The following is a 17,361-nucleotide window of genomic DNA, read 5'->3' on the forward strand; positions in this document are numbered from 1 at the left end:
TTCATTCATTCATTCATTCATCCTTCCACCCACCCACCCATCCATCCATCCATCCATCCATCCATCCATTCATCCATCCATCCATCCATCCATCCATCCATCCATCCATTCATTCATTCATCCATCCTTCCATTCATTCATCCATCCATGTACTTATCATCCATCTACGTATTTATCATTCATTCATTCATCCATCCATCCATCCATCCATCCATTCATTCATTCATTCATCCATCCTTCCATTCATTCATCCATCCATGTACTTATCATCCATCTACGTATTTATCATTCATTCATTCATCCATCCATCCATCCATCCATCCATCCATTCATTCATTCATCCATCCTTCCATTCATTCATCCATCCATGTACTTATCATCCATCTACGTATTTATCATTCATTCATTCATTCATCCATCCATCCATTTATTAATCCATTCATTAATTCATTCATTCATTCATTAATCCATTCATTCATTCATTCATTAATCCATTCATTCATTCATTCATTCATTCATCCTTCCACCCACCCATCCATCCATCCATCCATCCATTCATTCATTCATTCATTCATTCATTCATTCATTCATTCATTCATTCATTCATTTATCCATCCATCCATGTATTTATCATCCATCCATCCATCCATCTATTTATCCATCCATCCATCCATCCATTCATTTATCCATCCATTCATGTATTTATCATCCATCCATCCATCCATCCATCCATCCAATCTGTTTTTTGCTGATCTCATAACCTGCTCTCCTGCTCTACTTTTGCTGTCTTCCTGTGTTCCATTATTCTTTTCTTTATTCATAGTCCACATTTTCTACTAACCCAATATCATGTAAATAAGAGTAATTCTGCTCTCCTTGGGGTCCAGATTACTCCACTCTCACATTGATGTGTGATTCCTCCCATGACATGTGTGGGCAGGATTTTGTGAGGTCCAGATGACCCCACTCCCAATGTCAACAAACCTAGGATGGTGGAAGGGTTAAAACAAGAATATGTTGAAAAAAAGGAATGCCTTGAAGACTAAAGTTGTGTAAACAAATATAAACTCTGTTTTTTAAGGTGTTTCATCTTTAGATGTGATGTAAAAAACTACAAAGTCCAGAGAAGTTAGTAAAATGGAATAGTAATTGAATAGTTATTTATGAAAAATTAGTTCATAACTTGTGAACAAAGAAGCACACATCCCAAGTTTTACAACTTCTTTTAAAAGCAACTTAAGTTAATGTCTTCTCTTAGGCACCAGTAAAGTAGTTTCTAATTTTACTGCAGAGGAAGTTTGATTAACTCTTTATTTGCAAAGTATTCATTGAGATTTGTGAATGTTTATTGTGCTACACACCTTTTGACAGTTTTTCAGTAAATATATCTGGATAAATACTACAGAATATGCACATATGAATACACTAGTCTCTTTAGAGTAAATAATACAAAGTAATCAATGAAAAAACTTGAACATTTTCCAAGATATTTTCTGAATTACTTTTTGTAGACATCTGGAGTGGACAGAAAACTCTGCCTGGTGTCAGATCTGGATGAAGGACTTCCTCTTGATTCCAAACTGAAGCATCTTTTCTTCTGGTCGTTATTTCCTGACAGATGCCTCACTGTCCTGAGTTTGTTTGAGGGAAATGTAATTAGACAAAGCTGCTCTTTGCCCCGCAAAATGAAAGGCTCAGTAAGCAGCGGCAACCCTCGCATGATTTACCCATGTCAATGTGACGCGAGTTAAAGCTCCAACTGAAACGTCAAATTAAACGTTTTCAGCTCAGGAGAAGACAGTACGAATCCAGCAGCCTGTACCACCAAAAACTAGCAATGTAGGAGCCAATACCTCTTTGATTACTCAGTTAAAAATAATTTAAATCAATTAACTACAGTTTAAAAATAGTTGCAAGCATTTCACCTTATTTGTTTCTGCCTTTTGAGCCCCTAAAAAAAATCCTAGCCACCTTTTAGGTCCCACTGTAATCAAAGTCTTTTACAATTACAATTTCAATTCATTGTACCAAAAACTGACATCATTTGCATCAGTTTATAAAAATAAAGGGCTCCAGAAAGGTGCTAGGTCAATAAAAACAATTGTAATTGTATTATTTATCTGGAAATAAGAAAAAAATCCTTGCTCATTAGTTTTAAAGCCCTTTTTTGCAACCAGACCTTGCATTGGCCCCGCCCACATTGTTTACTTATAGTATATTTGCAAAACGTTTTGCAAGCTTTATGTGAAAACACGTGCATTTAGATAATAGATAACTGAGAATGCCTGATTGAACATGTTATTATAAAGCACATGCATGACAAATGTGCACACTAACTGATAGTAAATTTAATTCAGAAGAGTCGCCATTTGACAGAATTTAAGAACAATAAACGCGTTTGAAAGGGAGATAGGCAGAAGCTGCTCCTTACTGAAGCCCACTCCAGTATCCTCTGATCAGATTAGTGAAGAACTGGTCGATTAATCCTGATTTATTCCTGACTCTACCACCTGATTCTTTTGCTGCTCTGTGGTCAACAACAACAAGATATCTTTCTTTAAATGTACAGTTTATACATTGTCCTCTTTCAGTTCATATGTCTTAATTAGCTTTAGTATATCTGTATTATTATAATTTGTCTTTTTTGTTTTCATTGCTTGAAATAAACCAATGAATCCAATCAAACAAAAACAATTAAAATAATTGTAATCCTTTAAGTTTCATGTGTTTTGTGAAGTTATTTTACAGTCTTTGACATATTTGGGCTATTGTTTTTTCTCTGATTTTTGTGCTGAATCTGTCTTAATCAGACGGACATTAAACAATAAAATCTATTTTCCAATCAGTCTTAACATGAAAAAATGAGGGCAGAACGCTCAAGTTCCAGCTTTGCTGTTTTAAGTTCCCTGCTGTGTGCTGTTTCTGGAAGAACCAATATTTTTATAACACAGACATATCAAGAGGACAAGCCCAAAAGTCCCAACTGGAGGCTGGAAAACATTACACCAGCTGGAAGGAGATCAGTTTGGTTGACCCAACTTGCCGCTACCAAGTTTAAAACTATAACAGCTGTTATCAACCTAAAAAAAGTGTGGAAACAAGATTGACAAGGAGCTTGTGCTTTGAATGACATCGAGTTAAATCAGGATTTTTCCTTTTTTTTTTTTTTTTTTGACAAGCTGATATTTTAGTTTTTAAACTCATGGACTTATTTCAGTTTTTGCCTAAAATTCATCTTATGTTGTCTCTAAATGACTGTTCAGTCTTGATGTTGTCATTCTTCATATTTTCAATTTACATACTAACACAGGCGTTCTGCATTTTCATAACATGAGAACTGAAATGGTTTTAGGAATGAAACTGTAAAATGAGGATGATGATATGATTCTGTCATTAGTGGACACCGAGTCCCTTTTCAGAATCTCAAAATTATTTTCTTTACTGGCATCTTTATTTTTTTCTATTAACACTCTTGGGCTATGTCCAAGTTCCCTCAATAATCTCTAACTACTAAAAAACTACATAGTATGGGACTATGTAGTGCCCTGGATTTTAAAGGAAATTCGGACACGATACTATCTACTTTTCTTTCATTTTTCCAAACGCCGGATATGACGTCACCGATTCCACTGAGTCAAAATCGAATCAATACGAACATTTATCATTTATTTATGACTCAACTGTGTTCTGATGGTGAAAATGAGGATGGTTTATTAAAAAATTACATTTAAACATGTTTTTTTGTTCAAAATTGTTCGACCGCAATTTATTGTGGTCTATATTCACTAATCTAGTGAGCCGCTAGTTTTTCACAGAGACTTCTAGAAAATTTTGAGTGAACTCGATTTTGGAGTTAGTATATTTGGACAGCACTAGAAAATGGCGAACATACTTTATAACGAGAAGGGGAGGAATACGGACATAGCGTTGGTATTCTGTGAGGTTTGCATTGACTGTATGTTAGAACTAAACCAGGGGCCAGCAACCTTTAACAGTAAAAGAACCATTTGGGTCAGTTTTCTATTGATCAAAACCTAGAAGGAGCCGCATAGAATAAAATAGAATAGAATAGAATAGAATAGAATAGAATAGAATGGAATGGAATGGAATGGAATGGAATGGAATAGAATAGAATAGAATAGAATAGAATAGAATAGAATAGTGTAGAGTAGAATAGTTTATTATTACAGACTCAAGGTCCAAATAACAAGAGTATAAATAACCAAACAGAAGTTCATACATATGATGCCAGCCGTCTTATACTGCTGGGTTTTGTTATTTTAGTTTGGGGTTATAACTTGTAGTCTTAGTTTGCAGGCTTTGTTTATTTATTTTCTTTAGGTACTTTTGGTTAAGGGGGCTACTGACTCAGACGGTCGACGTGTCTGGGTCAACAGTATCCCCGACTCATGTTGTTTTTGGCCAAGGAGCCACCATGGAGAGATAAAAGAGCCACATGTAGCTGTGCAGCCACAGGTTGCTGACTCCTGGACTAGACAGAGTGAGTGTGACGTCACCCAGAAAAAAAATACGACTTACTTCCGGGACCAAACAAATGAAGTCAATTCAGTCGTCATTTTTTTGCAGTAGAAATGTTGTCGTGTGGAGTCAGAAATTGCCCGTAAGAGGCAATTGGTCAGAGTCTTCTGAGTCACCATTTCCATGACAACAACTCTAACCAATCAGAAGTGAGCTTGTTGGTTGGCCACACCCCCAATACTTGAACGGAAGCTACACAAAATCTGTAAATCAAACACTTTGAATGTTGGGCGAAAAGACCTGCAGGCATAACCATTGACTGTATATGAGAACCAGACTAAGTGACTCCTCCCCCCTCGTGTTCTAAACAGGAAGTACCCCCTGCTCCCAAGAAACCAAAGTTCCATAGACTTTTTTAGATAAACCAACAGCTATTTCTCAGTCACTCTATTTGTCAGAATAATCTTCTTCTCTGATACATTGTTCTTTAATGTTCTTCAAAACCTAATTTTTTATGATTTTTTTCTTTACAGCTATTTATTCAAGTTATGAACTGGCCAATCAGATGCCTCAATAAAGTAGGTGGACTTGCGTCAAAGCATTTGATTGACACATTCAGTGGAAGGGGTGTGGCCTTCTAACATGTTCACTAGATTGGCCAGAGTGGTTGCCATAGAAACGTAGACTCAGCCAACATGGACCAATCCCGGTTTTCTGGGGACGTTTAGTTCCAACATGGTGACGAACATATCGCAAACATTAGATGGCTTAATTTGGTTTGAACCAAAAACAGGCTGACATCACACTCGTTCACTCCAATTCCATTACACAGTCAATGGGCTCCCTCTACTTTTATTGAGGCATCTGACTGGCCAGTTTATAATTTGAACAATTTATACTACCAAAAAAAAGAAGATTGTCAACAACATGTTGTAAAAGAATTTTTGTTCGGACAAACAGAATGACTGGTGTGTGATTTTGGCTTCTTGGAGCCCAAAGGTACTCTCTGTTTAGAATGGCAGGGGGGAGGGGCCACTCAGTCCAGTTCTCATGTACAGTCAAATAGGGTTATCTCACCACTGCTATGCGACACGCTCAAATCACTCATTTACTTCCCCAGAAGTGTAGCTTTAGTGTTTTACTGCACCAAAATATGACCTAATATTTACATTGTGTTGAGAAAACAGCAAAGAGGTTTTTGTTCTTGGATTGTGCTGTCAGTTTTTACCTTCCAGTTTTGACAAATATGAGGAATTTCGAAAACTAGAAAGATGTCCAGAGGGATCCCAACTGTGGATTCACTTCCTTAACCATCTTTGACAGGCGCAAATGGATTTGTGAACAATGTCCTGAAGGAGTTTCAGGTGTGAACGTGCAGGAAGGATCGGTTCCCTCAGATAACCCATATTTCCATCACAGAAGAATTTGTAGATTTTGAGGGCTTTGTGTAGTTTTTCTCTGATGAACTAGTGTTTGTGATAACAATGGTTCATAGATAATATAAAAGCATCAGTCTTTTGAAAATATAGATAGTAAAAGTCTTGTTTATTATGGTGAAGTCTTACAGATCCTGGAGATAAAGTTTCCAATTTGTCGTCAGCTGATTCTGGCATTCCCCTTTCCTCCTGAATCAGATCCATGATGGTTTCTGTGGTTCCCACAGACGACACACACCTTCCTGACTTCTCCAGTATGCTTTAGATGAATAAAAGGATTTAAATGTTAACTTAATAAAAGAGGAGAATTAACCTTCTGTCCTCCCCCAGGATGTGTGTGCTTCCCAGAATTCACTGTGGCCGCAGACACAAGAGCTCCCTCTGTGTCAGCATTCCCAAAATCTGTAATCACATGATGGATGACTGCGTGGGAACTGAGAGCTGCAGACACACCAACGCTTAAATAACCTAAACACAAGACTGTCTAGCCCCGGCTTTCAAAGGCAGAATCTTCATAATTGTGTAGCCCTCGGCAATTAATGACTTCCGGCATTTTCAGTTAGAAATCTAAAAATTTCTCTCTGCTTGGTTTTGGGTTTTTTTTAGATTTCATTATGATGTAATTGAAACCACCACTGGAAGTCTAGATTCTACAGATTTGACACACTTGGAGGTTATTTGTGATTCAAGTGAATTTATGCTGTAGATCACATGTGTCAAAGTCAAGGCCCGGGGGCCGGATCCGGCCCTCCGGGTAATTGTATTTTATTGTTATTTATGGCCCGATGTTTTCTTGCGCTTATTTCTAACTTGTATAACTTTGACAAAATATCACTTCATAGCGAGCCTCTTCATGGAGGTTCGGCTCAAGAAGTTCAATGCATCTGGCTCATCATCTCGCATCTCAGAGTGGGAGTGTTTCCTGGTGGATCGTCTGTGATCCTGCTATTGGCTGTGGACCACGCCTCTGGCTCGTCATTTCAAATATCACTATGGGAGTGATTCTTGGTGGATCGCCTGTGATCCTGCTATTGGCTGTGGACCACGCCTCTGGCTCGTCATCCCGCATATTGGCCGTGGACCACGTCTCTGGCTCGTCATTTCGCATCTCACTGTGGGAGTGATTCCTGGTAAGTCGTCCGTGCTCCTGCTATTGGCCGTGGACCACGCCTCTGGCTCGTCATCCCGCATATTGGCCGTGGACCACGTCTCTGGCTCATCATCTCGCATATTGGCCGTGGACCACGCCTCTGGCTTGTCATCTCCTATCCCAGAGTAGTAGAGCTTCCCGATGGACCATCTATGCCACTGTTCTTTGCCGTGGACCTCACCTCCGGCATGTCTTGGCTGATGACCTCGCCCCTACCCATCTCCCAGTCCTATCTGATCGAACTCTATTCAAACATGCAGTTGTAGAGTTAAATAAGCTAATACTTCTTTAACAGTCCTGGTAAATTGCCTGTTCATCCCGGGAGAGGATCCCTCCTTCTTGTGGACATCCCTGAGGTTTCTTCCTTTTTCCTGAATCAGTTATTTTTGGAGTTTTTCCTCAATGGGAAGGAGGGTCTAAGGGCAGGGATAATCAGTTTTATTGAGTGTGTTTAATTTAGCAATCAGCTATTTATATTTTATGACCGACCTTCTGCTTCTGTACAATTACTGGCATGAAGCCTAATGAGGCCATTGTTTTTGTGACATAAATGACATTGATTTGAATTGAAAGTATTTCTCTGATATAATTGTTATAACCTTCATTATTAATATTCCAGTAGTTGCAAACATTCTTAATACTTTATTTTCTATTTTGAATTACATTTTACTTGAATAATGCAGTGCTTGGAAACATTATTATTAAGAGGGAAAAAAATGTCAAAAACAACAATAAAACACACAAGATTACAAGATTATTACATAACTAACCAATTAGGTAAAAGGAAAAGAAAATAAACAACTTTTTTTGAATAAGTACATATTTTCCGGTTGACAAACTGGATAAAACAAATTCCTGTGTAGGAGGATCAGATTCCAGACCTGATTTAAGCTTCTGCCGTCCACACCTGCCAGGAGCCACGATGGCTCCAGTTTCATTTAGCTTTGCCCGCCCCCCAGCCCCCCCAGCACCACCTCCAGTGCCGGGTAATCCCAAACATCGATTTGGAGCATTGTGTGCATAAAACAGGACAGAAAGAGCAGCTCAAGTGTTAATTCTGCTCCTTAAAAGCTGAGGGGCGCACACAGCTGTTTCCCACTGCCGGAGCAGCCAGTGGATTGGTTCGCACGTGATGTGGGACTCTCTGTTTACATTTTCATTCAGAAGGCTCTCACTCAGACAAAGTTTAGACCCTCGAGCTTCAGAGAAAAAAACACGTTGACCTTTTGTTCTAAGAAAGCCTCGGTTGGGGCAGATCGGAAAACAAAATGTTGTGTCATCCTCCCGTTTTTGGCAAATGCTCATGGGAAAAATAACACACAATGACTCATTCCTCCCTGGAATTCCTTTAGAAATGTATTTGGAAAGAACATAAAATGAAATTTTCTGCTCAAAATGGGCAAAAATGAACTTTGACACATTAAGTTTTTAAAAGCCTTAAAAAACAGTTTTCAACAAAAACACGCCACAAATCATGTTCTCCGTGTCAGAATTCAACTTTTTATCCTGTTTTCAATCAAAAGAGTTTGTTTTCTCTCTCATCACAGTTTACAGTCATTTTGAAAACGTGGATTGCAGCTGTCAGACTAATTCAAAAGAGAGGACTGGGGGAACCCCACAGTGTACAGCAGCTTTAATTGCATGAGATTGCTGCAGGACTTTGGAGCATTCCTGCATGATAGAAACGTGTTGGAAGGCTGGGACAGAGCCCAGCAGAGCAGCCAGATGTTATGGGTGGGGTGGTGGCAGTGGGGAGGGCTGCTGGCTGCAAGCCCAGCAAAACCATTCTGTTTTTTTTTTTGTTTTTTTGTTTTTTGAACATGTCAAATCAATTCAACACGAGTTTCTGAGCCATTTCTACACAGAACTTCACACAGCTGCTTTAGCACCGCAGCGATGGACGCCCATTTATTTAACGTGATCCTCAAAAAGAGATCTGGAAACATGGATGTAATGAAACTCAGGAAAAGAACGATGAACAGAGTCAGGTTTGAACAGTTTTTCAACAAGTAGAAGCTGGAAAAGCTTAAACTGATCCCTGGAGAAAAGAAAAGAGACGTTATTGTCTAAGAAAGCTTTAAATTATTCATCAGGCTGATCCATGTCACCACAAAGACCGTCTTCTCTTCTCTGTCTCACAGAAGTTTAAAGTCATCCGATGAAAATCCTCTTTTTTTGAGTTTTTAACATGTATTTGTGCCATTTTTCTAATGAAACAGAACAAATGTAATAAGAAATCATTTTTGCATTTCTGAGTATTTCTCCTTTGAAATCTGTCAATCAAACTGTCTTGGACAGACTCTGTTTGAATGAATGATCTTCTTTCCATCAACAGCTCTGCTGCACATGCACTAAACCCTCATCTGTTCCTAGTGTCTAGTTCAGGTTCTGGAGAAGAGAAGATGGTATCTTCACATTGACTGCAGTCAAATGAGCCGCCGTTCACATTTCTGTGGTCAAATCAGCATCACTGGATTTTTGGTGTGAGTTTCATCCAATACTTACGGTAGCAGGACTGAGAACGCTGGAAAATGTGAAAGCCGGCCGCTTTCACATTAAATGCTGTTACTCTCTGCAAGTGTCCGAACTACAGGGACCGACAGAAAAAAAGCACTGGATTGTGGTTTCATTGAACTGTCCAGTCTTTTATTCCCCTTTATGTGTTGCCTTTAAAGTCTCACAATACAAATCATTTAAATCATTCTCCAACCTTTTTCAGGTCATGGACCAGTTTCATGTTAGACAATATTTTCATAAACCGACCTGTACAAGGCTGAAGCGGACGTCCACATTTTTTTACCTTCCAGTTTCCCTTAATTGAAGGCTCGCTCTGAAGCTACGATCACACCGCCATCAGAAACTTGTGTTTAGCGACCATTTCCAATGAAACGTCAACGGAAATGCCTTCAAAACTCAGGTTCGTCCATCACTGTGCACATTTTTAAGACATTATTTGGGCTCTGCTTACAAAACATGTTCATTGAACATGTTGAAATTTGATTTATTTGCGCTGAAATTCCCTTTTCTCAGCTTCAGAATCCACTGAAAGTGTGTCATTTGTGCACTTCGAAAAACGTGTGTTATTTTACTGTCGCTGGAAATTTTCCCGGTGTTAAAGGGTTAAATTGGAAGTTTTTTATCTTCATCCTCTGTAAAGTATCCCCAAAAATAGCTGCTTTAAACTTTATGCTCTAGATTTCATGTAGAAACAGTATAGTGAGGTTAAAGTTGTCACCATATCGGCAGAAAAACAAAAATAATATAAAATAAATACTGTAGGTTATATGCAAACAGTGTATAGCAATTAATTAAAAAAGCATATTACAAATTTAAACTAACAAATGAATGAATGAATGAATGAATGAATGAATGAATGAAAGGCATTATTAAAGAAAAATATCTTCAGTTCTGTTTACGTAACAACATGTCACTTATGTTCAAGACTAAATCGGACACATATCTGTTTTTGTCTTTAATAATTTTAAAAGAAAAAAGCTTTTTTAAATGTATTTTAAAATAAAATGACACAAAAAAGCACCAATTTATTCTTTTTATTTATTAAGGCAATTAACTTTACCTACTGAACTGTTAGACTTTCTGGTTCTCAAACATTATATTTTCTCACCCTTTTCTCAATTAATGTAAATTAGTTTTTTAATAAAAAATGAATGAATGAAGCTTTATTTGTCATATGTGTATCAACACAGGTTAATGAAATGCATGTCATGGGAAGATCCGATTTACTCGCCAAAAAGGTCAGAAGGTATCTGGTAGTACTGTAATGAAAAACACATAAAAGAATGGAAAATATAAAAGGGAGAAATAATAATATATGAGATGGTGGACATGTGTATAAAGAACAGTTTCATTCATATGTTCTCTGCTAATTTTGATGAACAAATGAAACAAAAAGAGATCAACTGAAAATAGCAGGAGTCTCTCATTTTTTATTTATGTATTTTTTTGATTTTGAAGTCATGAATGTGTTTCTGCTCCGTTCAGCCTTTGGAGTCGTTGTCAGAGGATGAAGCTGCATTTAGAAAATGTCACCAATCCTTTAGGGATCTAAAAAGCAGATCCTGTTATGAAGAAAGGCTTCACCTTAAGAACCCTGAGATAACAGCGGCTCCATTCAGTGTTCAGCAGATCATCATCAACCAGCAGCTCAGCAGAGACCGTTGACTCTATAGGAGAACTGGACCGGGTGAGTGTGACGTCATCCATTGAAAAAAGTATAGGAGAACTGGACCGAGTGAGTGTGACGTCATCCATAGAAAACAGTATAGGAGAACTGGACCGGGTGAGTGTGACATCATCCATAGAAAACGGTTTCACTTCCACTCTAAGTCAGTTCATTTAGAATTTTTTTTTTGCAATATTGGTGCTGCCATATTGGAACCAGGTATCTTTAACGGCAATAACTGTCATGATTCTGTGATCTGGTTTTGTTTTGTGTTCCCCTGTCAGTCCCACCATTTTCAGGTTAAATCATCCACAGCTGTTTTCATTTAGTTAATCAACCTCAGTGTATTTAAGTGTCTGGTTTTCAGTTTCTCATTGTCAGGTCATCTGTTCTGTTATGTCATGTCACTGGTTTGGTTTCTCCTGGTTTTGTCATGTTTTGAGTTTTTAAGTAAATCTTTGAGTTTCTGCCACCATGTCCTGTCTCCTGCGTTTGGGTCCTACACCACCATTCCTGACAATAACAAAATTAACAATTAACGCAATTCCAGTGGATTCTGAAGCTGAAAAAGGGAATATCAGCACAAATAATTCAGATTTCAACATGTTCAATGGACGTGTTTTGTAAGTAGAGCCCAAATAATGTCTTAAAAATGTGTGTATTGATGGACAAACATGAGTTTTGAAGGCATTTCCATAGACGTTTCATTGGAAATAGTCCTTTAAACACAAGTTTCTGATGGCGGTGTGATCGTAGCTTCAGCCGACCCTTTAACACCGGAGCTCCAGTCTTTGTTCTTTGATTTGCTGTAACTTTTCAGCTGCTGTTCTCCTTCAGAATCGACTGGCGTGACGTTGATCGCGTTAGCGGCTGAAAAACTACCATATGTTAAGCCCCACCGGTGACGCCCCGGGTGTTAAAGGGTTAATAAGCAGTGATTGGTCCGAGTCGGTCAGACTGAATATTTCTATGGCAACCACTCTCACCAATCAGGAGTGAGCTTGCTGGAAGGCCACACCCCTTCCACTGAAAGTGAGCTACACAACAACAATGAAACGTTTGAAGGATCTGATTGGCCAGTTTATAGCTTACAGAAAGATGAAGACAAAGAGAAGGCAGCAGAGGCGGATTTGAGATTCTGACGAATACAGTGAGTTGTAACTCATTCCAGCTGCCTCCTTCCTGGACGTCTCTGTCACGTCAGAGTCAACCATCCCATTAACAGCGTGCTGCTGGATTTTACAGTCCACTCATGATGCCCTGAAGCAGCCAGAAGGATCACAGCAGACCAGAGGCTTCAAAGAGCTGCCAGGACAGCCAGCGATGTAATTACAAAGCTGTGCCGCCTTTAAAAGCCGTTTGATCGCTGCAGAATCCTGATGGCAAAAAGATCAGACTGCTGAGCGGGCAGATTCCTCCTCAGATTCAGCCTCTTAAATTCAACCTGAAGGACTCTCGTTCTTAAAAAGCACATGGATGATGTTGGGATCACTCGTTTTTTAAACGTTTTTTTATTGAGGAACTCAGGAATGTTGGTTTTCAGGAAGGTTTCTGACTCAAATTCAAACAAGATTTTTCTTTGTCCACCTTAAAAACTACTCAGAAAATCTTAACCCCATAAAAGTAGAAATTAAAATCAAACTTTATCAGAAATAAACAAGATTTTTATTTTTCACTTTTATTATAAATACAGGAAGTAACAAAAATGTACATGAATTTAGTTTCGATCAATGCTTCTGTTCTGTATTACGGTTGAAGAATTTTTTACTTATATCTTAAAGTTTGATTAAAAAAAAAACAACAACAACAACAAAGGAAAGGATTTCTAAACCATTATGTTCACGAGAAAAACATGTCACCTGACCTGCTTATGAAAAACAAACACTCCATCATGGAAAAAAATAAGTTCTACATTTTATGTATTTGACATTTTTTGAGATAATTCTAGTTTTTGTCATTTTTTTTTGCCTACATAGCATATTCAAATACATTATTTCTAAAATTTAGTAAGAAATTATAAAATAAAATAAGTTAAATGAAAATTTTACTATAGATTTTCTTGTTTGTCGCAGTTTTTTTTTTTTTTTTTGTATTTGAACTTTAAAACTCAGCATACAGTAGCAGAGCAGAGAAATACGGTGGCCCTGAAGTTCAAATCAGAAGTCACACCAACAAGTCACTCACCACAAAAACATCATTAGAGATCACAATGATTAAAGAAGAAAACTAATAATAAAAAATGTATATATAATTTAGACAAATACAAATGAAGAGTTTTGGAAAACAAAAGTAATTTCCAGAAATCAAACGAAAGGTTAAAAAAAAACCCTGAAATGGTAGATGAGGAAAATCACTGAATAATTTTGACATTTTTTTAAATTAATGAATGTCCGCATACAAATAAAAGTTTTGCGACTTTAATAGATCATATTTTGCTTCCCCGAAGGAAAATTGTCGTCCTCTATACGGTGATGTCCCACAGTTTTCCAGTTTCTTCTTTTGTTTCATTTTGATTTCTGTAAATTACTTTTCTTCTCCAAAATGTTTTTTTTCTTCAATTTGTTTTTGCCTTGTGTGATTTGTTGGTGTGTTTTGGACTTCAGGGCCACCGTAGAGAAACGCTGATTAAACAGTTTTTATGGTCCGGTTAAATAAAAGTCTCTTTGGCAGATGGAGTCATTTAATCACTCTGGTGCTCACACGGCTGCCGTCCCAACGGGGAGCAAATGAAAAGCGGCACATGCAGGTTATTGATCTGTGAGGGTCAAATCTGCCCTCTAACCCATCAATTATTAATCAAATGAGCCTGTGATCTAATAAGCGCACTGAGCTGATTCCTTAGTCTTTGTTTAAGCTGTGATGCTGTTTGTAACAGAGCTCTTTCTGTTTTCCGAGCTGCTCTGACTCACCTCCGCTCAGGTGTCCCAGATAACTGCAGGAAGAGGGGGACGCTCCTCTCAAAGGCTGGCATGAGAACTCAGAGGCAGACGAGTGACTCAGAAGAAGGAAAGCTGCTTCCTGGACTCATAAAGACCTCTAATGAACATGCAGACCAGACCTCCTGCTGCTCCGCTCGCCGTGGTTCTGTCTCTTCAGCTGGGTTTTAAGTTATTTATTATGATAACTATGTTAAAATTATAAATGAAATAGTTAATTACAGCATATTTGAGATTGAATAACATAAATTTGGTTTCTCCTTATCAACCTCCAAATAAACCAGTTCCAATGTATTTATTTTACCTTTTCTGTCCACATCAGCGGTGATCGCTGTGTGAATCATGCCAAACTAAGTGCCAAAGAGAAGGTCTAATCCGTTACCAAAAAGACAAGACGATTAACCTTTGTGGGACCTTCATCGCATAAGGAGCTGCTGTCTTTCAGCTCTTTCACTTAGTCTGAGACTCAGCTTGGAAATGTCAAGAAACCGAAGACAGATGGGAGACGATACGCCATCGCTAAAGAAGTTTAAAGACCCGCTCTGATGAAAATGGCGTGTTCTGGTGGCATTTATCTGATGGAGGAAAATTAAAGAAAATTAAACTCAAAATTTGAGTATTTATTTATTCAAATTGTCAATCAGGAGCAGAGAGTTAAACGTCATTTGAAAGATAGCTTATATGTGACATAGACCAGAAACTCTTAGTAATGGAAAGGGGAAGGGGGGCGGGGTTTCTGCATACCAACAACTCAGAGGCAAATTTCTAATATACTTCTGCAACTCTGCAGAAACTATGACCCGTAGAAAATGACAGATTTATTGATTTTGGCTAAAAAAAAAAAAAAAAAAAAAAAATGCTTTGAAATTAGATCAGAAGATGATCGTAGACGGTCTTTGAACTGCATGAAAACAGTGAAGCAAAAGAAAAATCATAATTTGAAATAACTGAAAATCTGACCAGTTTGTGGTTTTGCTCTGCTTTCATGTAATTTTTTAGAATCTCCAACATAAAATAAAACAAAACACTTTAAATAAAGAGCGCAGCAGTTTGGCGGCATTACAAAAACTGTGAGAGCTCACAGGTATTTCCAAAAAAAAAAGAAGGAGGCTTCAAACAAATGCAGGATGACAACTGTGGAGCACCACTGAGTCAGAACCCAAATAATGTTCTCATTTTAAAAGAAATGTCTAAAGATAAAACAGCTTCTTCAGGTTAAGTATAAACAGGAGAGTTAGAAGCAGAGCGTCGGCTTCAGCCAGCGCGGCAGATGACAAACGGATCCTTTTACATCCGTGTGCGTACGGCTCTATGTAGTCTGGTCAGGGATGTTATCACCGTGGTAACCAGCCCGGCTGCTGTGACTGACAGCTGGGAAATGAGCTGTGCTTGTTATCTCACCGTTTACCATAAAGGTAAAGCTTTTTCCGGCTGATAGCAGGAAGCAATTTTCCGAGGATTAATGGATGCTTTGGTGAAACCAAGCTTCTAAGATTTGAAATATCCAAGGTGTGAAATATTGCTGCAGCTGTCGGTTAGGCCTCAGGACAGAACTCTGCTTCTGTCTAAACCGCTTTAACCAGTGAACCCGAAGGAGGAAGTTTCCTGTTTTTTCTTGTCACAACTCATCGCGTTGGAAATTATTTCCAGTTTCTGCTCAATTTCACCCAAAAGGTGAACTACTGTTAAATTCAATTGACGTTTTTGTTTCCTCATTTTTTCTTTTTTGTGAATAAAACAAACCAGTCTTTAAGGTTGTTTCTGAGGAAATAATTCTACCACAGTCAGCCAAATATGACCTGTATGCTCTCATGTTCATTGACGTCTATTTATTTTATATACATGTTGACTTTTGTTCCAAAAATACAGTTGTTTTTTTCAGTAAAAAAACAGTTTGAGGGTCTAAGATGTTTATTTTTTTATTTTACCATCATTTTATGATTCTTTAGAAAAAGGTGAAAGCATGTTAAAAAATAAGGATACTTAAATGTTTAAAAATAAAACTCTAAAAAAGAATCAAAAGAAACATTTTATAAGACATTAGGAATTTGAAACCAACAAAAAAAAAACATCCCTCCTTCATGCAGCAACAAAAATACGTTTTTTTTCTTTTTTTAACTACTTGAAAGTTAAAAAAGTCCAGCATTAACAAAAAATGATTGAGTTGACTATTTTTATATTTTTTTGGATTTTCTTTATGTAATTGAACTTGATTGTCATCATTTTGATGTAGACGTCTGTCAGTTTTCCCATTAAAACATAACTTCATTGCAATTGAAACTAAATTATAAATGACTTTTGTAATTGGTTTATTTTAGCTCAGCATGAATGAAGCCCTCTTGCCTTTACTGAGCATTCTGCACACTAAATCAGGCTGAGTGGATAAATAATCTACACATACACCCTACACATGGATGGCAAAGATAATGCTTTTTATGAAGAACATAAAGAAATCTTAATTAGTGTTTGATAAGAAGTTGGTTGAAAACACAAATGAAATCCATGAAGAATTCTGTCCTTAAAGATCTGGAGTTGGAGCATTTACAGCGGCTTTTTTTTAGGGCTGGGCAATACATTTTTTTTGTTATACCACAATTTTGTTTTTAATTTCAGGTGATAACGATATATATATATAAAGATATAAATCAAATAACTATGTTTGTCAAATTTGAACACTCTGTAGCTCATAAGAGATTTGTAATCAACAGCACATGGGGTGTGCACGTGATATGTAAGTGATTTGTAAATTGAATGTTCGGTTTAATCAACCTTGTTATGCCCCGTTTTGTCTAGAGGATAACATAAAAGTAGGGAAAAATTTTAAATTCTGCATCTGTATCTCGCCTACTTCACCCTTACTATTCGCTACAATCATTGACTGTTTATTAGAACTGGACACATCAACCTCACTGCCTGGCGTTCCAAACAGGAAGTACCTGCTGGCTCCAAGAAACCAAAATCCCATAGACTTCTATAGAGAAATAAACAGTTATTACTCAGTCATTCATTTGTCAGAATAACCGTTTGAATTTTTTTCTCATGAAATATTTTCTTTATTGTAAGTTTTTCAAGTTATAAACTGACCAATCAGATGTCTCTATAAAAAAAGGTGGTGGCCAGTGACCTCCCCCTGGAACGGTTGATCGACAGCTTCTCCCGAACCCGCTTTCAGTGAAA

Source organism: Oryzias melastigma, linkage group LG1 (genome assembly GCF_002922805.2).
Source record: "Oryzias melastigma strain HK-1 linkage group LG1, ASM292280v2, whole genome shotgun sequence".
Classification (NCBI taxonomy): domain Eukaryota; kingdom Metazoa; phylum Chordata; class Actinopteri; order Beloniformes; family Adrianichthyidae; genus Oryzias; species Oryzias melastigma.